The following is a 7,898-nucleotide window of genomic DNA, read 5'->3' on the forward strand; positions in this document are numbered from 1 at the left end:
AAAATGAAAACAAAAATGGAATCCTTTCTATGCCAAAGTTCAATATTCAGAAGTTTTCACTCGTCAAGATGTTATCATATCTCATTCCTGACTCACATTCATTTTAGTTGGTTCCGAAAAATAATAATCTGCGTCAATATTTCGTGGAAAGCAATAGCCTTTAGGCCCTAAGGTCGTAGGTTTCAAAACATAAAAAATTATCCTTAAACAAAAATGTGTAACGCATTCAATTTTCTTGCATGCAATTCATCAGTTAAAACACAAACAATACCCGCATATAACATTGAAAGTCAAATTATTCTCGCGTTATTATTTGAGTCGTAACATCAATTTAACATTTAATCACATTGCGCATACATGCAGTTTAATTTCCCATTAGAATATCCCCCGAAGTAGTCACGAGAGGGATTTTGAGCCGTGTGTCCGTGATGTCCGACAACAACTGCCCTGACAACTGAACACGGAGGCCGTATATTTATGGACACCATGTCGGACAATAAATTTCATTTCGATCACTGCGCCATGGGATTTGAACGATGGAAAGCGTGTTCCTTTTAAATGTTTGGATCTGTAGAGTGGCCCTGGACAAGGGTGGAACGTGCATGGTGGCGGCGGCGTCAGTGCATTGCATTGCATTCCACACACACACACATTGTACACAGTATTGATAGTTCGATGGGCAATATAACATAATACTAGATCGTTACGTGTCCCTAGTGTGTGGTTCTGTAGAGTCCCAATCGAATGGACAATTAAAATCCAATTAATTCTGACATTTATTACATTGCGAAAAGGAAGAAAAGAACAAAAAAAAACTTGAAGACACATTCGAAATTGAATGCTAGATCGAAGAAGGGGATTTGGGTGGGAATTTATGTATTATGGTTTTCTTAATCGATCTTTCTGCAGATGGAGATTAAACATTTTAGTTCTGATCATGACATTGACACTTGTGGTTTACAATATGTCAGACGGTTTGGCATTGATAATGGAATTCATAGAACATGGAATTGCTAAGATAATACATCATAAGTTTTTCTAATTTAGACGCAATTTGTTGAAAAGACACACAAACTAATCAAAATAATGCAAATGTGGAGTGTTTAAGTTTTCTGAAATGAAAATTCAAAAAAATGTCCTCCATTTTAAGAAATAAAATATCATAATTTCTTTAACTCTTACAAATGGAACCATGATACTGTAATTTAAGATGTTTTTTGAGTTTTTTTAAGTTACTGCTTTTCCCTAAAAAGTGGTCGTACTGGAGTTTAAAACAAAAAAGGATTTAAGAGCTCGAACTTTCTAGTTTTGAGATCTTACGATGATAAAATTTTTCATGCAAAGTGTTTCGCTCAATCCTATTGAATACCAAAAAAATAATTCAAAATTTTTCCGGTCCTTTTTCTCCCCACGAAACAAGCGGCAGGTATGGTTTTTCCACTAGTTTAAATGTCAAACTAATTATCTAAACATATTTCAGCCTTTAGCACATTTAACAATTTCACGGTTTTTTTTTTTTGAAAATTTAAGTCAGCGGTAGGATAACTTCGCCCCACTGTACAGGTGGCAGGTATGGTTTTTTTCTCAAGGCAATGCCAACTAACGTTCTAGACAAGTTTCAGGTATTAGCATGTTAGACAAGTGACTTCGTTTTTTTTTGCAACTTCGAAAATTAACTGTAAATTAATGCAACACGGGTGGGCCTGCAGGCATTGATTTTATTTTTTTCTAACTTTAAAACTACCTGAAAAAAAAAAAAATAAATTCATACATTAGCAAATCTTTCAAAAATTAATGACGCTGGCTCTTGGGCTATTTATATATGGTCGACGAAACATGGAAACTAAAATTGATTACTCTTTTTGTTCATTAAGCTTTAATTTGCTCTTTTTTAAAAGTTAGATTCGACCATCACTTCTATGCTGAGATATCGAATTTGAAGGGAAAAAGATCTTTTTATCTTTAACCATCAATATCATAGCAGCAACTGATTGTACGAGAAAATTAAGAAGGGTTTTGAAATTTTTAATTTTTTTTTTTTAATTTTTACGTTACATTCAGATTTCTATGCGTTTTTATTGGTAAAATATGGAACATACAGTCAAAATATTTGCTTTCAAACGCTCTTTCCAAAAACATATATATAACACATTGAGATTTTCATAGATTATCTCTTAATGGTTTTTTGTAATTAAAAAAAAATCTGAGCTGAGCTGTTGTTTTGTTTCCTTGGGATACCAAGTAAATGAAATATTTAAAATGTAGTTATTTTTTGAGAATATTTGAATACAAATTAAGGGAAATCTTATGTTATAAAGTATTTAAAAAAAAAAACATGTATGGCGTATACGTAATTTTTGTAATCAAACAAAAGTCAGTTGTTTTCATTTGGTTTTTATTATTATTTTAATGCGAATATTTTAATAGGTATTTTTATATGCTTCAAATATATTTACGCTCCATACATAATATACACGCTATAAGGCAATTTTCAACAAAATCGGAGCTGTTTCTGAGTACTTTTAAAGAAAAACATTCATTGACTCGACTTTCGCCTATATGGGATCTTGGTCTGCGGGTATTTAAAAACATGATTGAATTGCAAGTACTTGCATTTCCTTACACAGAAAATAGTTTGCAAGGTTCAACTATTTATTTAAAAAAAAGTGCAAGTCATTAAAAAAAATAGTCATCTTGATTTTGTTTTTTCTCATCTTAACTGATGAATTTGAAATTAAAAAAAAAACTTTAAAGGTATTGGTAAAATCACTTTGTATGCATTCCGAATGGTCTCAAACTATTTCTAGAATTAAAAAAAAAAAAAAATTGCAACCATAGAATTGTAAATAATGTACACTTTTGCTCCCTTAACTTACAAAAATTTAGCTCATCCTTGATGTTACATAAAAGACTTACAAAAAGCACCCTTCGAGAGAAATTTAAAAAAATAAGGGATAATGTGAATACTTCATTTTCTTATACCCACTTACCCACATAATGCTTTTTCCTTCTTTTTCTTGAATTTTATTTATTTTTTTTTACTGTGTTGTTTCCCAAGGATAAAAACACTCAAAGAAGGACATTAACGCAAAATCAGTTGCCATAGGTTAGGTTTGTCAATTGTGTGGTGAAAAAGGGTAGTTTTTGTTCTTTACATTTTTTTTTGTCTCTCTTTTCCTGTATAATAAAACTGAGAAAACCAACATAAAGGACTAATTTCGAACAGAAATCATTCAATCGTATATTGAATCAGATAAATGTCCTTTTTCATGTTGAGTAACAAAATACTAGAGAATAGAAAAAGAAAATATATAGCTAGGTATAAACTACTCACCTCAATAGGTTTTATAGTCTTGTAAAATGAGTCTGTGAGTTAAAACTATACAAGCAGAAGATTTCTAATTTCAAAACGATTGAAAGGAAGATTGAGAAACAATCACACAAGGCACAAGGGATTCTCCATAGAGACATAAAATTCCTTAACTATACAGAGACGAGGACGACCAACAGTGATTTCTACTATGCGAGAGAGGACGATCTGTATAAAGTGTTTCCGGTGTCTATGAGTATGTTTTTATGTATACGTAGTGAAGGAATTCTCGAAGGACATCGTAACTTTCTCTCAAATAACTATATGTATTTATATTTGTCAACCTTGGGAGAATGTTAATTGGTAAGAGGGCGAGTTTGGGGTGGTTGATGGTTTATTGCTTTGGAGAGATGAATTAAAGACAAAATGATTTTAAGGATACCTATATTAAGGGTACCTTTCAGCTTGGACCGAAAATTAAAATAAGAAATAAACACAAAAATAAAAGAATATAACACAAAACAAATAGATTTTATAGACAGACAGCTATAAATAAATTCCAACATTCTATAACCAAAATGGTTATGGGTTTGAAATTGTTTCATTATTTTCATCAAAGGAGTGATGAAGGCGTATATAAATTTTGTAAATTGAATGGATTTTGAAAATTACCTTAAAGTCCATTTTTTTAAATGACAACCTAGAATAAATTTTATATTATCTTAAAGCTTATTATTTCACCTTTTATATGACGCTTCAATCATATTTCTACAATGCCTACAAAAAAGTAAGAATTTTTTAAAGCCAATCATGTCGAAGTTTCAAACTGATGTCGTTTTCGATTGGCAGTCCGGAAGCGTCCGGAAGCATTCAGAAGACTCCTGAAAGTGTTTTATTCACAAAAACATGACAGCTTAAATGCTTCTCAGAAGAAAATTTCTCTTCTCGATTTCAAATCAGAATCGACTCACAATCACTAATACATAGAAATTTAATGTCAAACAAAATTTTCTAGTTTAAAATTAATGGCGTTTTCGATTGGCTCTCCGGAAGCGTCCGGAATCATTCTGAATCCTTCTGAAAGTGTTTTATTCGCCCGAGTTTAGAACGCTTCTCAGAATGAAAATTCTCTTCTTGATTTCAAAACAGAATTCAAATCAGAATTCACTCAAATGTCAAAATAAAAACACTCAATCAGTGTTTTTTGTTTTTCATTCAACATATTATTGTTTTCTGAAATTTAAATTCATTAAAAATCAAAAATGGATACATTAATGAATAAATTACCATTTTTTAAGAATAATAATTCATAATTTTCCAACTATAACACCATAACTTTGGTTTGCAAGGAAAAAAAAATTATACAAATATTTGACAATTGAAATTTCAGACAAATAAAAAAATAGAATTGAGTGGAAGCGATTTGACCAGTTCCATTCGATTTCAGAATGAGTGAATCCTTGAGTGGAACCAATCGAAAACGACATAAATAATTTTTATTTGATTATTCACTAGCACCGATAAAAAATTTCAGAATTGAGTGGAAACGATTCAAACTGTTTTATTGGATTTCAAAATGAGTTAATCCTTGAGTGAATCCAATCGAAAACGACATGAGATTACGGTATTTCCCACACTGCACAGTGCGTTGACCAGTGGACAAAAATAAAAAAAATCAAGTCTATTATATGATGAAAAACTGGTGCTTAACATGTAGGGCTTTTATTTAACAATAATAAAACACAGTTTTTCACTGCTTAAATATAAGATTCAAAAAGATTAGTGGTGTTTTTCATGATATTTTGATTATTCAAGCTAAGGTTCAAATTGATGTTATCATTTTTTTTTAAGTGAAAACAAATGTTCTTGACTTTTTTTTTTGTTAATTATCAAAATGATTATCTGAAGATCAGGTGTGTATGTCAATTTGTTTTTGTAAAGTGGAATTAGTATTTAAAAAATATAACCAATAAAAAGTCTGTTTTTTGTGACTCAAAAATTTATATCAGACTGTAGCAAGCTGTAGCAGAATCTTGTATGCCACAAGGTTCCCTTATATTTCTACTTTCTTATCATGCTCACCTTTTTTGCTCATACTTGCTCATCTTCAAAATATTTACATTTTTGTAGACTCATTTTCAGTACTAAAAAATAAGAACTTTTTCGAAAAATTGGCTTAAATTGTAAAATTTTCAAACATAAAGGTGCTTTATGAGTTTATTTTAAGAAAACAAAAAGCTGTGGATACTAAAGCGCCTTTCCCCGATATTTTGGAAAATTTAATTGCACTTTTGTCATTTTTTTTTTTTTTTTTTGACAATTTTCTCATTTTGCCTGCAGAGTTAGCTCTCATTCGATATTATTTAATTGTTTATTATTTTTTTGTGAAATTTATCATTACTTTGATGAAATATACCATAAATATGTGTTTCTGAAGGTTTTGTTATTCAAGGAAACACAAATTTTTTATATTCTGATTTTTGTCCACATCCCCCATACACTCGGCGCACTGTGCACTGGTGGGAATTGAAATTAAATTTGAAAAGAAAATTTATGCATGTTCAAAAAATTTAATTTTATAAGAAATCAATTTTTCTTGAACTTAATAGGTACAATGGTTTCTTAAGTGCTTTTGTATAAACAAAATTAGAGATTTCAAGAAAATGGTTATGACAGATGATGGTACAAAAATTTTATTATTTAAAAAGTATTAAATATTATTTACGACATTAGGTACTATAATTTACTTTTCAGTCTTTTTATGAGACAAATAAGCCTTCCGTATTGGTTATGTTATGTATAATAAGAAATACATATTTCTTTTAAATAAACCCTTTAATAAAGTCACCAGCGCGAAACAAAAAACAAACAAAAAACAATGTAGTGCTCATAGCTCATAGTAATAATGCAGAATACCTACGAAAATGTTACACAATACACATACACCACCCCACACCAGCACAACAAATTTTTTTTTTGTATTCTTAGAAAAAACATTGACTGGTGAACTACAAATTAATGTAAATAGAAGTCAACGAATAAAACTCGTATTTATCACCCAATGTTCATATGGGCGTCGGTGGTGTAATGGTTAGCATAGTTGCCTTCCAAGCAGTTGATCCGGGTTCGATTCCCGGCCGACGCACACTTTTTTTTATTTTTTTTTTATTTTTTATTTTTTTTTCAAGCAAAAAAAGGTGTTATTTATATTTATTTTTTTAAGTTTTTTATTTTTGTATATAGATCTCATTTATTTAAGTTTTTCTTAATATGTGTTATTTTGCGCTAATAAAGTAGCCGTGTTAAAGTGGTGGCTTTGTTATCAGCTTAGTAAACATTTTAAACTAAACACAACAACACTTTTATTTTAAATAATCGTTTTTTTTTGTTGTATTGTTGTTTTTAGGTTTATGATATTTTCGTTCGATGATAAGAACTGTCATAATAATAATTTAGGACAAAACTATTTATTTTTATTTTTGAAAAACCTACTTATTGAAAACAGGTCACCAAAAAATGAGCAATGGGAATATTAAAGATAAATGGTATTTATAGGTAAGGGAAAAATCGATTGGACTACACCATATGGCTGATAGTTTGATGGAGTTGTTTGAGTGGAGGGAAAAGGATGAAAAGCAAAAGATTTAAGTACCTAGACCACTTATTGAAAAATTTTTTTTTTAAAGTTTTGGATAGGTAGTAAAAGATCAAAAATTTTTAATTCGATGCATATAACCTTAAAAACAGTGAGAAAAATGACAAAAACTATTTTTTTTTTATTTTAAGTCATAGTAAATCAATGAAGAAAAATTGACTACGGCTTGGATGAATGCGATTTTTACTTGAGTCGCTTTCAAGTGTTTAATTGCTCAAATGAATTCACTCGAATTGGATGGATTTTAAATCGCTAGATGTATGTAAGTAGTGATTGAAAACATTTCAGTTGCTAAGGAACGAGTATATTATTTTTTCGTTAAAGTTTTTTCTTGAAAAAAAATTTCTAATTTTCAATTAAACAAGTTGATGAAACAATTTTTCGAATTCAATTTAAAATGTTTTTTTTTTGTGTTCAAAATGCGTTTCTCCAATTCAATTTTTCAATTAAATTTTATTCAAATCCACAAAACAAAAACAATAATAATTATAAATTTATTTACATTATTTTAGTTTTCTTTCTTCTTAAAAATTTTTGAGTTTTTTTAAAACAGCATTTTTTTTTACTAAAAACTTTCCCTTTTTATAAATTTTTTTCCACGATAACAGAAAATTTTATCTCTTCTTTAAGAAAATCAGCCATTTCTTCAAAAAAAAAAAAAAAAAACAAAGACTAATACTTTGTTCAAACAAGGTTAAAGACTACCAAATAAACAAACAATTGAATCGAATCGAAAGTTGTAAATCTTTGCATTATCTACAACTTTCTACAAAATTTTCTTCGTAGCTCAATGATTCATGTGTGCTGTTTATGTAATTTTTTTATTAATAAATATATTATATTAATATAATTTTCTACTTTTTAAATAATAGTATATATACATAATATAATAGTTTCTTATTTCTATAACATTATATTCTTGTCGTTTTATAT

General features: G+C 29.1%; 1 non-coding gene across 1 annotated transcript; it reads left to right on the plus strand.

The window, feature by feature from the left end:
• Nucleotides 1-6,383: 6,383 nt before the first annotated feature.
• Nucleotides 6,384-6,455, plus strand: Trnag-ucc (transfer RNA glycine (anticodon UCC)). The gene has a single exon. It is a non-coding gene; the product is annotated as a tRNA-Gly (tRNA).
• Nucleotides 6,456-7,898: the final 1,443 nt, after the last annotated feature.

The sequence above is a fragment of the Episyrphus balteatus genome, chromosome 2 (assembly GCF_945859705.1).
Source record: "Episyrphus balteatus chromosome 2, idEpiBalt1.1, whole genome shotgun sequence".
In the NCBI taxonomy this organism is placed as follows: Eukaryota; Metazoa; Arthropoda; class Insecta; order Diptera; family Syrphidae; genus Episyrphus; species Episyrphus balteatus.